Source organism: Panthera pardus, unplaced genomic scaffold (genome assembly GCF_024362965.1).
Source record: "Panthera pardus isolate Hobbes unplaced genomic scaffold, ASM2436296v1 HiC_scaffold_22, whole genome shotgun sequence".
Lineage (NCBI taxonomy): Eukaryota > Metazoa > Chordata > Mammalia > Carnivora > Felidae > Panthera > Panthera pardus.
The window spans coordinates 75116200-75133650 of NW_026526788.1; positions in this window are offsets into that span (position 1 = coordinate 75116200).

Genomic DNA, 17451 nt, shown 5'->3' on the forward strand with positions numbered 1-17451 from the left:
GAGCCGGCAGGCCCTTCTAGCCGTGCTCTACTCATCAAAACAGCCGATCGGTGGACATCAACCGCCGACCCGCGCGACGGGCTGGAGGGGCCGGGGTGGACCTCGGGTCCGAGCTGAGCTGGGAGCCGCGCTCGCTGGGTCCCCTCGGGCTTCCCGTGGTCGGGTCCTGTCTTTTCGGCATGTTTTCCCGCAAATAGGTATTCCTAGCCTAGGTAGGCTGTTTGTAGATTGCTTTGTAAGTTTACAAGGTTTCCCCATCCTTTATCTCATCGGATAAGAGGGTAAGAAGAGCAGTCCTCCATTAAAATGACTCGTCGAGCCAGTGTAAAGTACAGTGATAATGCCCTCCAACCCCTTATTTAATTCTTGGAGTTGAAAGAAATATTTGGGCAGAGACGTGCACAGACTTAAGGTGGTGTTTGCAGATACCGATCATGTACACAGAAAAGGAAGTCTTGCTTGAGGATGGAGGGAAACTGCCTCTAGCCCTGTAGAATTTTTCCCCCCAAAACAGTTCATGGGTGCGCTTCCATCCTCTCCCCCCAGCATCTTAAGGAGAATGTTACTGAGTTTGTATCAGCTGTTAGTGAAGGGTGGTAGTAAAGATTTATTTTTCAGCCTGTTGCCCGAGCCTGAGGGTCGCAGTTGAACAGTGCCTTAAGAGTTGGCTCTGCCAGCTGTACTGAGGAGGAGGGGGATTTGAACCTGGAAGGCTTCATAGAAAGAGGAAGGAAGTTGAGCCCCTTAACATTCAGTGGGAATGGGATGCCTGGGTGACGCGGTTGAGTGGCCCACTCGATTTTGGCTCAGGTCGTGATCCTGAGGTCATGGGATCAAGCCCGAGCCTGCCTGGGATTCTCTCCCTTTGCTCCTCTCTTTCGCTTGTGCAGTCTTTCTCTCTTAAACAAAAAAAAGTGGGAATAGCAAAAAAGGCACAGAGGCCAGGATCTCAGGTTAAGGTATATATAAAGTATTTAGGGAGGGAGAAGAGGGGAAAGCATGGAGTAGGGGTCTTGAGAGCTTAGGGAGGTGGGCTTTATGGAATTGTGGTGTTCAAGATTTGTACCAGGCTGAGGAGTTGACCTTTGTCTTTCTGGAAATAAGGAGTTATTCAAGGGTTTTTGTTTGTTTTTATTGGACCTAGGTATAGGACTGGATTTATCATAATCCAATTAATCATTGATCCATGCCTAGCCCACTGTATTAGTTTCCTATTGTGGCCATAGCAAACTGAGTGCCTTAAAATAATAGGAATTTATTATCTTACAAGTCTGGAGGTCAGAAGTCCAAAATCAGTTCCAACAGGCTAAAATCAAGGTATTGGTAGAGTTGGTTCTTTCTGAAGTCTAGGGGAGAATGGGTTCCTTACTTTTCCCATCTTACAGAGGTTGCCTGCCTTCCTTGACTTTTGGCCTTATACACCATCTTCAAAGAGCATGGCAACGTCTTTCCTTTCTGACCTCTGCTTCTGTCCTTACACCTCTTTCTGACTGGTCTTCCTGCCTCCCTCTTTCACTCACAAGGACCCTTTGTAATTACACTGAGACAGGATAATCTCCCCATCTCAACACCTTTAATCACATCAGCAAAGCCCCTTTTCCCATAACACGTGTGTTGATTTTGGGGATTAGGACCTAGAAGTCTTGGGTAGGCCATTATTCAGCTTACCACACATAACCTACTTTTATTAATTTAGTTACTTTTAACCATCTAACAATAGCTGAGAACTCTCCACCCTAAAAGGAAGTATAAGGACAGCAGTTTACAACTAAATGTATGGTTTATGTACAACTAAATGTAGTTCCTGAGACACTAACTCATCCTCTTTACCCCCCAAACCAGGTTAACATAATCATGAATCTTTACCATTTCTTGTTTTCCTTTTTTATAAACTTTTATTCCATATATGTATTTATATGGAATACATATATATATATATATATATATATATATATATATATATATATAAAGTGGGTGTATACAATGTGTTTTTAATTGTTTAAAATGTAATTGCCCCCCCACCCCCCACCCAAAAAAAGGATGTGCGCACTACACACCTATTAGAATGGCTAAAATCCAGAACACTGACAACACCAAATGCTGGTAAGGATGCAGAGCAACAGACACATTCGTTGCTGGTGGGAGTGCAAAATGGTACAACCACCTTGGAAGACATTTTGGCAGTTTTTTACAAAACGAAACCATAGCTTCTAGGTATTTACCCAAATAAGTTGAAAACATATGTCCGCACAAAAACCTGCACGTGAATATTTATAAGCAGTTTTATTCATAATTACAAAATATTGGAAGCAACTAAGGTGTCTTGCAATACGGGAATGGATAAACTGTAGTTTATCCACACGATGGAATATTATTCAGTGAAAGAAAAAAAATGAGCTATCAAGCCCCCCAAAAAAACCCATGGGGCAATCTTAAATGCGTATTGCCAAGTGAGAGAAGCCAGTCTGAAAGGGCTACGTACTGTATGATTCCAACTATGTGCCATTCTGGAAAAGGCTTAAGTATGGACACTAAAAAGATGAATGGTTGCCAGGGGCAGAGAAGGAGGGGCAACAAATGGGTGGAACACAGGGCATTTTTTTTTAAATTTTTTTTTCAATGTTTATTCATCCTTGAGACAGAGAGAGACAGAGCATGAATGGGGGAGGGTCAGAGAGAGGGAGACATAGAATCTGAAACAGGCTCCAGGCTCCAGGCTCCAAGCTGTCAGCACAGAGACCGACACAGGGCTCGAACTCACGGACTGTGAGATCATGACCTGAGCCGAAGTCAGCTGCTCAACCAACTGAGCCACCCGGGCACCCCTGAGCATGGGGGCATTTTTAACGGTGGCAACACTATTCTGATACTGTTTGGTGGATCCCATAGAACTGTACAAGGCAGAGTGAATCCTAAGGTAAACTACGGGGACTTGAGTAAATAATAGTGTTCGTCAGTTGCAACAACTGTACCACATAAACACAAGATGGTAATAATGATGAGAGACTATGCCCTGGTGGGGGGGGAGGGTGTATTGGAACTTCGTACTTTCTGCACCATTTTTCTATAAACCTGAAACTCTAAAAACATGAAGTCTGTTACAAAGGGAAAAATAGGCCTTGTATCCTTTCGAGGCCTTTTTTGCCTAGTATAATGTGTAAGATTCAGTTGTATCTTATGTATTTGGCTTTCATTTTCACTATCGTATGATTTCTAGTGTGTGAATCTACCACAGTTTGTCTGGTTTCTCATGGAAATGGACATTTGGATTACCTTTGGGTTTTTAGTATTATGGACAGCGCTGCGATGAACATACCTTACCTGTATGTGTCTCCTATTACAGACGTGCAAGAGCTTTCTTTGATCTGTTTGGGTTTATACCTAAAGTAGAATTGTCCTGTCACAGGGGTATGTGAATATTCAGCTTTCAAAGATAATGTCAAATATCTTTTCCGAAGGAGCGGTACCGACTTGCACTGCCATTAGCATTGTGTAGGAGGTCTCAGGCCCGGATCCACATTCTCTTTAACGCTTGGTTTTGTCAGACATTTTACATTTTTATCAATCTAAGTGTGAGCTCAGTTCGGTCTTAATTTGCACGCACGTAATCAATAAGATTGAACATCTCTCCATATTTTATTAGCCACGTGTGTTTCCTCTTCTGAATAATGCCTGTTGATATCTTTTCCCTGTTTTTCTATGAGGTTATATGTGCTTTGCTCGTTGACTTTTATGAATTCTCATGGTAGTTTTTTCTCAGTTACTTATACTGCAAAATCTTCTCCCAGTTTGTAAGTTGTTTCTTTCTCTTTATAAATCCCTTTAATGAACCAAAGGTCTTAATTTTAATTTTTTTAATGTTTATTTTATTTTTGAGAGAGAGACCGAGCACGAGCAGGAGAGGGGCAGAGAGAGAGGGAGACACAGGATCCGAAGCAGGCTCCAGGCTCTGAGCTGTCAGCACAGAGCCCAGCACGGGGCTCAAACTCATGGACTGCGAGATCATAACCTGAGCCGAAGTCGGACGCTTAACCAACTGAGCCACCCAGGTACCCCATAAGAGGTCTTCATTTTAAAGTGGTCGGATCCACTGTGTGTGTGTGTGTGTGTGTGTGTGTGTGTGTGTGTGTGTGTGTGTCTTTTAAGAAATATTTCCTTTAAGCCTAAATTTTAGACTCTAAAAAATGCCAGTGGAGTCTACTAAAACTTTTTAAACTTTGTATTTTAACACTTAAGTCATTAATCCCCCTGGAATTAAATTTTATATACATGTAGGGTAGGGCTCCAGTTGCATATTTTTCCATATGAATAACCATTATTTTTAAACTATATTTACCAAACAGCTTCCTAACCATTTTCAGTTGCTCAGACATGCTCCCTCTTGTCATTGTGCAGTTTGGGTCCTCTTAAGAAGACACCAAAACAGGATTAGATGTGCAAGAGATGCACTGAGGGAAACTTGTGAAAGGTGGACGGAGAAGGGAACTCGTTCTCCTTGTGAAAGGAGAGAAGGAAGGAAGGGAGAGAAGGAAAGAAGGAGGAAAGGGAGGGAGGGAGGAAGGAAAGAAGGAAGGCTGGCTTGCAATTGCCTCGGACACTGCATGACTCTTAAGAAAGTCTTGGCTAGGCAGCTGGGGAGCCCCAGAACAAAGAATGCCCCTTAGAAAAATCCCATGTCGAGCAGAAATGACCCAGCTTCAGTAATTCCACAATCTCAGTCACTGGCTGAAAGCAGCGCTGGGAGACAGACAGCATGGCTTCTGCATGAATGCCACGGTGGATGTAAAGTTACTAGTTTCTGTCTTGGTCTCAGAAGACCTGGAGGCTGTCCACTGACTCCACTTGTTGCGGCAGGTGCTCTCGGAGGAAAGTCTCCGTAGGGCATACATGTGCTGGTTTGTTTCTGGGCTCTCTATTCCACTGGCCAACTTCACTATGCCTGTGCCAGTACAAAAATAGATCCTCCTAATAAGTTCTAATCCTTGTGGGGTTAGTCTCCTTCTTCCCGCTCTTCTTTAGAAGTGTCCTTGTTACTCTTGGCCCTTTACTCTTCCAAATGTCTTCAAAGCTTTTAAGCAGAGGATCAATATCAGATCTATACTGTAGCAGGGTCACGCCAGCAGGTGTGTGGGTTGTTATAGGGATGGAAAATTTCAGGTGGACAGAGCTCCTACGACGTAATTTCAATAATCCAGGTAAGAGATAAGGAGGTATAGATTGAGTGGATTTAGGCAATAACAGTGAGAAAAGACAGGAGGTGATGGACACAATCTAATAGGGAGACAGAAGGGTGGGAGAAAGGGAAAACCGAGATAATTCCCATGTTAATGGCTTGGCTGTCTGCCCAGATTGGGAGCCTTTCACTGAGCCAGGAAATACAGGAAGAAGAACAGGTTTCAGGGAAAGTTAGTTCGGTTTTGTGTCTGCAGATGGGGCATGTATTTAAAGCTGCTCAGTGTACAAATGGATGTAGAAGTCTGGAGCTCATGTAGAGGCCCAGACTGGCTTTGGGAATAACCAATCTACAGTGTATTTGAAGTCTCAGAATGAGACCTCATACTGGGGAAAGTGAGGGAATAAGAAGGCTGAAAGCTTGGAAAGACCCTAACATATAAAGGGAGAAGTCTGATGAGGGCGCCTGGGTGGCTAATTTGGTTAAGCATCCAGCTTTGGCTCGGGTCCTGATCTCATGGCTCATGGGTTCGAGCCCCACGTTGGGCCCTGTGTGGAGCCTGCTTCTGATTCTCTGCCTCCTTCTCTGTCCCACCCTGGATCGATCTCTCTCTCTCTCTCTCTCTCTCTCTCTCTCAAAGATAAATAAACACTAAAAGAGAGAGAGACAGAGAAGTCAGAGGAGGAGGAACTAGCTAAAAAATAAATGATGAGGAATAATTAAAAGGAAAAGCTACTATCCAGAACCCCTTAGGATGGCTACTAGCAAAAACCAAACATAGCAAATAACAAGAGTTGGCAAGAAAGGAGAAAAACTGGAACCCTGGTACACCGTTGATGTGAATGTTAAATGATGCAAGTGCTGTGTGAAAAAGTACGGAGGTTCTTCAAAATTAGAAATAGAATTACCACATGGTCCAGCAATTCCACTTTTGCATATATATCTGAAGGAATTGAAATTGGGTCTTGAAGAGATATTTGTACACCCGTGTTCCTAGCAACACTATTCATAACAGCCAAAAGATGAAAGTGACTATCCATTGATGGATGAATGGGTAAACAAAATGTGGTTTTATATTCAATGGAATGTTATTTAGCCTTAAAAAGGAGCAAACTTTTGACACGTGCTACAATGTGGAGGAATCTTGAGGACATCATGCTAAGTAGAATAAGCCAGTCACAAAGGACAAATATTGAATGATTCCACTTACATTCAGAGACATAAAGTAAAATGGTGGTTGCTAGGGTGGGGAAGTGGGGAGTTGGGGGTAACTTTAATGGGCAGAATTTCAGTGTGGGGTGATGACCAAGTTCTGGAGACAGTTGGTGGTGATGGCTGCACCATGATGTGAAGGTATTTCATGCCACCAAACTATACCCTTAAAAGCGGTTAAAATGGTAAACTTTAGGGGCGCCTGGATGGCTCAGTCGGTTGAGCAACCGACTTCGGCTCAGGTCATGATCTCATGGTTTGTGAGTTTGAGCCCCGCGTCGGGCTCTGTGCTGCCAGCTCAGAGCCTGGAGCCTGCTTCGGATTCTGTGTCTCCCTCTCTCTCTGCCCCTCCCCCACTCATGCTCTGTCTCTCTCTGTCTCAGAAATAAATAAACATTAAAAAAATGTTTTAAATGGTAAACTTTATGTTATATGGATTTGACCACAATCTTTTAAAAGGCTCTGTGAAAGATTTCTTCAAGAAGAATGAATGTATTGAACACCTAATTTGTGTGATCTTCTTGAAAGGAGAGCAAACAATGAGGGAGTATTGGAGAAGATGTTAATAATAAGTACATGGAAAACCCAACAAACAGACAAGGCGTTTATAAACTCCTTAAAAAGACAGCTGTATAGGAAAGGAAAACTAGTTGCGTTCTATTATTGGCTTAGCTGTGCAGAGCTGTGCTTTACATGGCAATAATAACAAAAATGTTGAATACTGATTTAACTTAAATTTTAATATGGCACATATAATATGGCACACATTGGTTTGTGTGGCAGATGAGGAGTAAAACAGATAAATTCTTCTGTGTTGGGAAGTCAACAGATAATACCTAAAATTGGGAAACCAGGAAGTAGGAATACAGTCCAGCTATTTAAAGACAAGGAGATAAACAATAAAAATTCAGTTAAGTGGTGCCTGGGTGGCTCAGTCAGTTGGGCGTCCAACTTCGGCTCGGGTCATGATCTCTCGGTTTGAGAGTTTGAGCCCCATGTCGGGCTCTGTGCTGACAGCTCAGAGCCTGGAGCCTGCTTCAGATTCTCTCTCTCTCTCTCTCTCTCTCTCTCTCTCTCTGCTCTTCCCCCACTTGCTCTCTCTCTCTCTCTCTCAAAAATAAATAAACATTAAAAAAAAAAGATTTTAAAAAAAGATTTTAAAAAATTTCAGTTAAGAGTTGAAAGTGGATGGTTCCAGGAGGGGAATTTCTGGATTTCCTAGTAAGCCTTATAGAGTTCTTTGATTCTTTAAACTATATAGATCTAATTTAAAAAATAAAAATTAGGGGCACCTGGGTGGCTTAGTCCATTGAACATCCGACTTTGGCTCAGGTCATGATCACACAATACGTGGGTCCAAGCCCCGCATCGGGCTGTGTGCTGACAGCTCAGAGCCAAGCCTGTTTCAGATTCTGTGTCTCCCTCTCTCTCTGCCCTGCCCCGTTCATGCTCTGTCTCTCTCTCTCAAAAATAAGTAAACATTGAAAAAAAGTTTAAATAAGTTTAAAAAATAAAAATTAATCTTAAAAAAAAAAAAGAAAAGAATTGATATGGAAACCAATCCTCCCCTTCCTAATTCTGGACTTCAGGCCTGTGAGTACCCTGTAGATGACAAAAGGCCCCACTTCTCATAAAACCAGGCAACTAAAACAAATGGTAAAAGGCCAAGCTGAATTCAAAATTATACAAGTGAGGAACTGGAGACGTGGAAAGTACAGCCCACAGCAATCTCAGCCCCCAGTGCCATCAGAGGCTGCAGTGTGTGAAGTCATCTAGAATCAATTTAGAAAAATCACAAACCTGTGATCTACATGAAAAGTAAGAGGTCCTCAAATCTGTGGTCCGTGACTTTGAGGACCAGGAATCTGTTAAGTCTTCCAGAAGTCTGGACATACTTGTCTACATAGCCCTCCACCTCCCTGTTCTCACTGTCTGCTAGACCAGGGATCTACTCTGGACACAGTCATCAGTCAGGAGACTCTACCTTAATTCTTCACCCCCTTGTCCTTCACCCCAAATCCCTAACCTTAGATTCTTCTATTTGGTCCTTTTCACTGGCTGTCAAGGATTGCCAGAGAAAAAGTGGATAACCTTGCCAATGGGCACCATTACAGACTTACAGTTTCTGATCTCAATTGGGCCCTTAAGTCCGCTTAGCATTCCTTTTGTCCCTCCATTTCTTCTCTGTCAAATATGTATAAAACAGCACCACAGGATTGCCATAAAAAGTCAATGGAATTACACACGGAAAGCATTTGGCCCAGGGTCTGAGACAGGGCGCTGAATAAAAATTATTTTATGTGCAAATTATTCCCAAGTCTTTCTCCATTTCCTGAGCTCCATACTTGAATTTTGAATAATCTCATGGGCTCTTTACCCCACTCAAAATTCCACTCTGGCATTCCCTATCTTGATGAATGATGTCATCCCTGCAAGCTAGAAACGTCAACTGTGTACTTTACCATTTCTCTTACTGTCTACATTCCTTTGATCCCAGAGTCCCCTGTCCATTCCTTTTCCCCTCTGACTTATTTAAATCTGTCCCTCTCCATCTTTTCTTTATCACTTTGGTCTATAACTTGCACTGATTATTGGAATTCCATTCCTTCCTGGTTCTTCATGCCATCATTCTCTCTCCCTTCTAGTACACTACCCATTTTGTCACTAATCTTTCTTTTTTTTTTTTTAATTGGACTTTAAATGTACAGAATTGGATTTATCACAATCCTTGGTTTTCAACACACTGTCATCATTGGTCCATGTGTAGCCCTTCTTAATTTTATTCATATTTTAATGAACTAACGAGCAGCCATGATCTCACCAGCTAACCTGGGAACTAGTACATTGATAATAACATAGGCACTTACAGGCTTCTTCTATTTCTCATTCCCCTACCTTCTTCCCACAGATGTTAAGTCCTATCCTAAAGTTTGAGTTTACCATTATCTTTATTTTCTAAATTAGAATTTTAATGCATGTATGTGTATATATATTGTTTAGTTTTCCTTCTTATAACTATGGAAGAGCATATAATGCCATATGTAGTCTTGCTGTTTTCATTCCTTCATATTTATTACCTTGGCTAAAATTTTTTTAAAAACCTGACAATACCGAGTGATAGATAGGATAGGAGCAACTGAAACTCATCTATTGCCAGTGAAAATGCAAAATGGTATAACCACTTATGGAAAACAGTTACTTTGGAAAACCATTTTGGCTATTAATTACACGGTTAAACATATTCTTACTATATGATTTAGCTATCCTACTCCAAATCAGTAACCCAATTGAAATGAAAACTTATATCTGCACAAAACCCATACAGGAATGTTTACAGCAGCTTTAGTCATGTTCACTTTGTGAAATATCTTGTGATGGTTATGTGTCAACTTGACTAGACTATGGTACCCAACTGGTCTAACATTAGCCCAGATGTTCCTGTGGAAGTATTTTATAGAGGTGATTAACATTTACAGTCAGTTGGCTTTAAGTAAGGATTACCCTTGATAATGTGGGTGGGCCTCACCAAATCAGTTGCTTACGAGCAAAAACTGAGGTTTCCTAAAGAAAGACTTCTGCCTTGAAACTGTAACATAGAGGTCCTGCCTGAGTCTCCAAGCCTACTGGCCAGCCCTACAGATACTGGACTCACCTGCCCGCCCCTCTCATCACATGAGCTAATTCCCTTTCTCTAGATACAGGTGATAGGGATCTAGATAGATATAGATGCATGTATATGTACATATGTGTATGTATATCCTATGGAACTTGTTTCTCTGGAGAACCCTGACCGATACCCATCCCAGGTGTCCTTAAACTTCTGAATGGATACACAAACTGGTGCATGATACAATGGAATAATGCTTAGCAATGAAGAAGAATTAGCTAGGCAGGCAACAACAGGAAGGAACCTCAAATGCATCTCGCTAAATGAAATACACCAGGTTCAACAAGCCATATGCTATATGACTCCATCTGTATGAAATTCTGAAAAAGGCAAAACTATAGGAACGAAAAGCAGATCAGTGGTTGCCAGAGGCTAAGAAGGGCTGGTGGACGAGTACAGGGAGATTTTGAAGTGTGATTGAATTATTTTATAGCTTGATTCTGTGATGGTTACATGACTAAATTATACCTTCATAAAAATGTGCTAAAGAATGAATAGGAGGCAATCATGTAAAGAAAATTATTCTATTGAAAAGAAACTATATGGCAACATGAAATTGCCTGCTTAACTACATTAAAGATACATAGAGATTGAGAATAATTCTACAATATAGAATGTTATCTTTTTTTATTACGTTTTTTTATTTTAATTCCAGTATAGTTAACATAGAGTGTTATATTTGTTTTGGGTGTACAATATAGTAGTTATCTTTTTTTTAATGTTTAGTTTTGAAGAGAGCGCACGCACGCACAAATGGGGGAGGGGCAGAGAAAGAGAGGGAGACACAGAATCTGAACCAGGCCCTAGGCTCCAAGCTGTCAGCACAGAGCCTGACACGGTGCTTGAACCCACGAACGGTGAGATCATGACCTGAGCTAAAGTCAGACGCCCAACCGACTGAGCCACCCAGGTGCTCCCAATATAGTAGTTATCTTAAAAAATGATACGTCCATTAAATTTAATTATGTATCCTACGTAAAGTAAATATGCTTTGATTTTGTAATGTAAACACTGTTATTTAAGAAATCTATACAAAGAAACACCAATAAACTGAGACTGATAAAAACAACAAAAATCCCTGTTGTTGTGTGTGATTATAGTTGATTTTTTAATACTGTATAACGTTCCCTGGTGTGACCATTGCAATTTATTTATTCCTCTTGTAATGTGCATTTTATGCTACCATATATAGTGTTGATATGAATATTAAATAAAGAATTATTTAATAAAATATTTGTGCTTTTCCTGAAAATCTTTTATTTCTGTTGCCTACAAAATAAAACTTAATAGGGACCTTTGTGGCTGCATCAGTAGATTGTTCTGGGTCCTGGCTTCTGTCTGGGTTTAGCCAAAGGGGGTACCGGCTAGGCTTGCCAGGTATAATTTGAGTTTCAGATAAGCAACAATACTTTTTTAGCTAAATATTTCTCATGTAATCTGGCAACCCTTGTACTGGCAGGAAGGGGAAAAGAGAAAGAGAATTGCATTTAGCCCCCCAAACTTCCCACCTGCTGGGTCACTGCAGTGGGCTGGCTATATTCCCAAAATCATAACTCTTTGGCCGCCCTCATCACACAGCTCACCAGGTTCTAGTAATCGGTCCTTCCTCTTGCTTCGTCAGGCCTAAGGGTGGTAGTTAATAGCTCCTAGCTATTATTAGTACCAGGATACTATACCAATGTCTCCTTGCTATTACTAAATCCTGCCCACACTTTTGTAAGTAGATCCTGATTCAGTTCTTTTCAATTCTGCACTTTGAGTATGTTGTCTGTGCCCTGCTGGATGTAGACAAGACTGTTCCTAGCTTTTTGAGACCGAATACACAGATCTTTCCCTTTTTTGGCACTCCCTCAGCAATTTGTGTATAACTCCTGGAAGAAATCGGCGTATGGGACCTCTCTCGCAGGCCAAACACACCAGATCCAGTTACGCCCCTCTGATTCTTTCTTCCCTGCTAGCCGGTCACTGTTATCTCCTTTGGGGTCGAGAAAAAAACTTCCTTTCCTCTCTGCACTTAAAAAAAAATTTTTTTTTAACTTTAAATTTTATTTTTATTTTAAAAGAATGTATCTTTTTATGTTTATTGATTTTTGAGAGAGAGAGAGAGAGAGAGCATGAGCAGGGGAGGGGCAGAGAGACAAGGGGACAGAGGAACCAAAGCAGGCTCTGTGCTGACAGCAGAGAGCTCTATGTGGGGCCTGAACTCACAAACCGTGAGGCCATGACATGAGCCAAAGTTGGACACTTAATTGATTGAGCCACCCAGGTGCCCCCCAATTTTATTTGAGAGAGAGCGCACCCATGAGCAGGGGAGGGGGCAGAGAGAGAGAATCTTAAGCAGGCTCAACAAAGTGGGGGGGGGTGGGGGGGAGAGGGAGAGAGGGAGGGAGAGAGGGAGAGAGGGAGGGAGAGAGGGAGAGAGGGAGGGAGAGAGGGAGAGAGGGAGAGAGAGAGAGAGAGAGAGAGAGAGGATCTTAAGCAGGCTCCACACTCAGCATGGAGCCCAACCCCACAATGCTGGGATCATGACCTGAGCTGAAATCAAGAGCCAGTTGCTTAACCAACTGAGCCACCCAGGCACCCTCTCTTTGCACCTTTGGTATGAGCTCTGTACTCTGAGCTCTCCAGGGCCCCAGTCTCTAAGATCTCAAGAAACCTTTTCTGTCTGAATAAACCCAGATCTTGCAATGCAAAGGTGTGGCTTTCAAGGCCACTCTCTTGGTTAAAAGTTGGAAAAATCCACTCAGAAGCCCTGTGAACTTCTATGACCTTCTAGGCCTTCAATGCCAGGCCCTGACACATTCTCCCCCTGAGATGAGAAATGTTACTCTCTTTATGGATGATGGCCACAGGGCAGTAAGAAAATACCAGTTACCTCCAAATGTTATGCCAGGTTGGGGCACCTGGGTGGCTCAGTCGTTTGTGCATCTGACTTCAGCTCAGGTCATGATCTCACGGCTCGTGAGTTCGAGCCCCGTGTTGGGCTCTGTGCTGACAGCTGGGAGCCTGGAGGCTGCTTCGGATTCTGTGTCTCCCTCTCTCTCTGCCCCTCCCCCGCTTGTGCTCTGTCTCTCTCTGTCTCTCAAAAATGAATAAATGTAAAAAAAAAAAACTAAAACAAAAACAAAAAAAACAAATGTTATGCCAGGGCAATGTACCAAGTGATAGGTCAGCGCCATTGTGCTTAAGAAAGATTTTTAAAGAGGTAATAGAGAAACCTGGCTGACTCAGTTGATGGACCCTGTGAATCTTGATCTCAGGGTCGTGGGTTCCAGCCCCACACTGGGTGTAGAGACGACTTAAAAATACAATCTTAAAAGAAAAGAGTGAATAATACAAATAGTTACCCCTTATTGAACATTGCGTCTGGGCTGAGCACTGTCCCCGCACTACCAGTTTTCAACGAGCCTGCAACGCGGTGAAGCCGCGTTTCGGCTCGCAGCCTCTACTCTGCGCCCTGGGATGCCGGGGCTGGGGGTCGGCAAGCCACATTTCTCTTTCGTCCGCTGTCCCAAAGGGGGCCTTGGAGGGAGTTTGGAAGGGGCAGGAAGAGAGACTTGTTCCTTCCTATTTGCTTGCTGATCCCTCTGAAGCAGCAAACGGTTCCGGTTTCCGACGTTGTTCGCATTCCCAGCATAGCCAGGGCGGGCCCAGCTCCATGAGACCCCTCCTCCAAGATCCCGAGGTAGCAGTCGTGGCTACACCACCCCCCCAACCCCTCCCCAATGCCCCCCCCCGCCACAATCTCGTCGTCCATTTTTATACCAGTGACCCCCGATGGATCATATCTCCTGAAATCCAGGCCTTCGAGGGGTCCCCTCCAGCGGGACTCAGGCTAGGTCAGGGAATCTGCTTGGGCGGATGGGAGCAGACAGGAAGCAGAGGGTGGATGAGCACGTGTGCCCTGAGATGACCTCTCGCGGACTGTTGCTGCCACCGTCCCATGAGGGAGTCCAGGGTGGCTTCCTTGAGGGTGAAGGACACAGAGTGAGGCCAACCCACACAGATGTCCCAGCCTACCTTCCAGCGCAAGACTGCAGCAGGAAGGAGTCCAGGTGGGACCAGTGGAAAAACTGTCAACCCCAGGATCGGTAAGTCTCTAAGCTTCGGGGTGATTTGTTGAGCAGCAACAGGTGACTGAAGCAGGGCCGTCTGGGGGGCCCCGTCGGTTAAGCGTCTGACTCTTGATTTCACTTCAGGCGATGGTCTCAGGGTTCGTGAGTTCGAGCCCCGCGTCGGGCTCTGTGCTGACAGCACAGAACCTACTTGGGATTCTCTCTCTGCCCCTCCCCTGCTCTCTCTCTCTCTCAAAATAAATAATCTTGTTGTTTAAAAAGTATGAAAAAAAAACATTAAAAAAATTTTTTTAAATAGACGACTAAAGCAGTTCTGGTAATCCAAGCCTCTTCCCTCCACCAAAGGGATGGTCACTCCCCTTCTGCAGTTATTCCCCGTGATCTCTAAATACCTGCCTTATTCTTTTGGCCCTCTCACACACATTGAACAATTTCCTTGTGTTCTGTCTGTGATCTCCATTAGTGTTAATTACTGTTTTCCTGCCTGGACCCCAAATGATACAGTACTATTCTACCCATTTTACAGATGAGAAAACTGAGGTTCAGGGAAATTAAGAAATAGGCTACTCGCGGCCCCAGCCTGACTCCAGAGCCCTTGCAATACTTCCTGTTAACACTATTCATCTACAGCGATCGATGATTGTACTGCATAATAAACAGATTGTTTTAGATTATTGCGATGACAATTGAAGTTGGTGTCACTGTTCAAACATCCGGAAGGCTCCAGCTGGTGAGCCAGCAGAGGGAGCTCTGTCCCTAAGGACCCAGCCAGCTGCCCACAGACCCAGCAGGGAAGATGGGGGACATCCCTGTCGCAGTCACAAGGTTTGAAGGAGCACCTCACCATAGGAGGCTATAGGCTCCTTGAGGGGAAGGGACGAGAAGCAATGTGTCAGTTATGAAGCCCCAAGAACTGTGTCGATGTAAATTCTACAGTATTAAACTGGGGCTGCCAGAGGACTGTCCTCCAGGAGAAGGAGTTCAGGGTCCTTCCTGTTCTCGCTCCTGTGCCTGATTCCACACCAGAGTTCAGGGGACTTTCTCTGGGGGCGGCTGCATTTGCCAGTGACAGAGTGAGTGAAAGGGACTTCGTCCTGGTCCCCATGTGACTCTTTCTTAAGTCTCTTCCTGCAAAATAACAGGAGTAAACAAAGGACAGGACTGCTCCCTCCCGGGAGCCTCTGCCTGTCCAGTCTCTCCTCCCTGCTCCCTCCTCTCCAGACCTGCACCAGCTCTGTGCTTGACTCTGGGGGTCTCCTCGCTCTCGCTCTCTGGGAATGTTCTCCCTGATGGCGATGCGTCCTTTGAACAGGCCTTTCCTCCTATCACAGTGGCAAAATCTGTGACTCACGTCTGAGCTCTGGGGTAATAAATTCTAGACCCCAAAACCTGTAAGCAGGCCTCACAGCCCAACCAACCTGGGAAAAGGGGGCAGCACTGGGCCAGCCCAGCTTACCTCCTCTCCCCGCACCGAGGTCTGCAGTGAGCAATGACTGAGTCCTTGGCCTCCCAGCTGCCTGTCATTGCCTCTTGTTTTGGAACCAGGTCTAGGTAGAATAGGGTATTCTTGGCTTCCCCTAGACAAAATGTCATTTAAAAACATGATGTCACATGTAACACCTAGTAAGGAAATTTATCTTCTCACAATGCTGGAAGCTAGAAGTCTGAGACCAAGGTATCAGCAGAATTGGTTTCTTCTGAACCTCACTCCTTGGCTTGCAGATAGCTTCTCCCTGTGTTTTCACATGGTCTTTCCCTGTGTGTACATGTGTCCTAATCTCCTCTCTCATAAGGATATCACAACCCACCCTAACGACCCCATTGAACTTAATCACTTCTTTAAAGATCCTATCCCCAAATCCAGTCACATTCTAAGGCACTGGGGCTGAGGATTTCTTCAATACATGTGCTTTGTGGGAGGCATGCAATTCAGCTCTTAACAAGAGGAATAACAGGATCTACCAGGTATGACAAATAAAAAGAAGTCAACATCCCAACACAATATCGGGAAATTGCGGAATGTCAAAGACAAGGAGAAGGTCTCAAAAGCAACCAGAGAGAAAAGCCACACCTTGCTACACTGGAGGATGGCTCCCCATCGGGCATCCTCAGATCCAGCTTCCAAAAGCTGTTAAAGCTCAGCCCCTGGCCTGTCTCTCAAGTGGTCTTGCCCTCCTGAGATTTGCCTTCTCTGAACTTCCGTAGCATTCCACGTCTGTAATGAGGCTGTCCTGTTCACCCACAGCAGAGGGGTGCTGGCAAGGCCACCTGCTAGAACCAAATCTTAAATCTGTCTCCCACACAGTCCAAAACATAAAAATCTATTTGGGTGGGGGACCTGGGTGGCTCAGTCGGTTAAGTGTTTGACGTCGGCTCAGGTCATGATCTCACGGTCCGTGAATTTGAGCCCCGCGTTGGGCTCTGTGCTGACAGCTCAGAGCCTGGAGCCTGCTTCTGATTCTGTGTCTCCCTCTCTTTCTGCCCCTCCCCCACTCATGCTCTGCCTCTTTCAAAAATAAGTATATAAAAAATAAAATAACAAAAATCCATTTGCGTCATAGGACTGCTTTAAAATCAGGTGTGTGTAGGAGTAGCTAGAGTTGGCACATGGGGTCTGGATAATTGTCAGTGTGGGGGATGGGGTCAGTTGGTATCCCTGGTTGGAAAAAAGGAAGGCGGGGGGGAGGGGGTGCCTGGGTGGCTCAGTTTGTTAAATGTCGACTATGGCTCAGGTCACGATCTCAGGGTTCATGGGTTCAAGCCCTGTGTAGGGCTCTGTGCTGACAGCTCAGAACCTGGAGCCTGCTTGGAATTCTGTGTCTCCTCTCTCTGCCCCTCCCCTGCTCACTTGCGTGCGTGCACGCAAGCATGCACTCTTTCTCTCAAAAATAAACATTAAAACGATTTAAAAAAAAAAATTAAAAAAAAAAGAAAAAGAAAAGGAGGCATCATAGACAGTATATAGTTCACATTTTTGCCAAAGATCCCCCTATGGCGCGGGCGAAATGTTCCCTGGTGCCCCTGACCCTAGTGCTCATGGTCACCAGTGTCTGAGGCCTGGCATCTTACGATGTAGTTTGTCTTGGGGGTTTTTGGTCTTCCCAGTGAGACAGTGTCAGCCTTAACCCCTCTATTGCACCAATCATTTGTCTTCATGGTAGGCAAGTGCATCGGAGATGGTTGATGAGCTGGCTGATGGGAACCCCTGGAGAATCTTGGTCTCCCAGAGCCTACAGCGGACTCTGACCTACCGGAGGGGATTGAGAACGAAGCCATCCACCTACTGCTGTGGCCGCTGCCTCCGCCACTATCCCCTCTTGAGT